General features: G+C 69.6%; 1 protein-coding gene across 1 annotated transcript in view; it reads right to left on the bottom strand.

Annotated features, from left to right (window-relative positions):
• The window catches only part of MYADM (myeloid associated differentiation marker), a gene marked incomplete in the record, with an annotated part of 23,977 nt that extends 22,879 nt beyond the window's left edge, over positions 1 to 1,098 (bottom strand). Inside the window, 1 exon segment of the mRNA XM_027770388.1 lies at positions 1,080 to 1,098.
• Positions 1,099 to 1,124: the final 26 nt, after the last annotated feature.

The raw sequence follows: 1,124 nt of genomic DNA, 5'->3' as shown, positions 1-1,124 counted from the left end.
CCCCAGGGGAGCCGCGGAGCAGATCCCCCGCCCCGCCGTGGCTGGGTGGAGGGCTGAGGTCACCGTTGCCGTGGCGACAAAACAGGAAGACACAACAGCTGGGGGAGTGGGGGCTCCAGGGGCCTGCTCTCCCCGACATAGCTCTAGAGAACTCTCCAGGGAAGGCCGTTGCCACAGAAACCCGCATGTTTAGGGTTTGTTTAGGACGGAGCCCCCTAGTCCAGGTCCCCACCCCCAGTCTCCGCCCGCTCAGTCCCCGCTCTCCTCTGCAGCCCCCTCCCTCCGCGGGTGCTGGGCCCGGCTCTGCCCGGGTGGGTCGGAGCGGAGACACCTGGGGCGCCGGGCTGGGGGGGCTGGGGGAGCAGGCCCCTCGGCTGAACGGGGCCTGCGGGCTAAGGGCGTCTCTCGTCCCTGGAACAGAACGGCATTGAGGGTACCCATCCTGGGCTTTAAGTGTTCTGGGCTAGGACCCCTGACACCTGGATCCCCGGAAACAAATGCGAGATTCCTTTGCCTGGGGCTCTCCAAGGAGCAGGGAGGCCCCTCCGCCCCACCTACGCTGGGACCTGCGGCGAGGGCACTGCTGGCCGCGTCCTGGGATGCAGAGGGGTTGGTTGCAGAATTCCTGGGGCCTAGGGCGTAGGGGTTGGGGCTCCTGGGTTCGGCATGACGCCGAGGGCCCAGGTCCTCGGCTCCCCCAGCGCCTGGCTTTTCCGAGCAGATGTGACGAGCCGAGCGCCCGGGTCTGGGAAGGACAGATATTTTTGGCACGCGTTTGCTGGCGCCTGGACTCGGAGGGATTCCGAGTCTTAATGGGGACGGGGCTGGGGCTGGGGGCTCCGGCTTCCTGGGTCCTGCAGGAGAGGAGGGGGAGGCGTCCAGTGGCCGCTGTGCCCAGGCCCCAGCGCGGAGAAGGGCGGCAGGGCTCGCTGGAGGGCCGTCTCTGCGGTCCTAGCAGACTGACGGAGCCAAGGGGGCAGAGGAAGCTGAAGGTCGGGATGCCCGGCCTGGACAGAGGCAGGGCGGGGACCCGGGTCGCCTGGCTCCTGGCTCCCTCCCTTCGGGCTGCGCTCACTCACCGCGCTCCGCTGCGGGCCCGGGCGCGGCCTGGCTGGGGGGCGCCG

Source organism: Tupaia chinensis, unplaced genomic scaffold (genome assembly GCF_000334495.1).
Source record: "Tupaia chinensis unplaced genomic scaffold, TupChi_1.0 Scaffold000131_1, whole genome shotgun sequence".
NCBI classification, from domain to species: Eukaryota; Metazoa; Chordata; class Mammalia; order Scandentia; family Tupaiidae; genus Tupaia; species Tupaia belangeri.
This window is presented reverse-complemented; position numbering and strand designations above follow the sequence as displayed.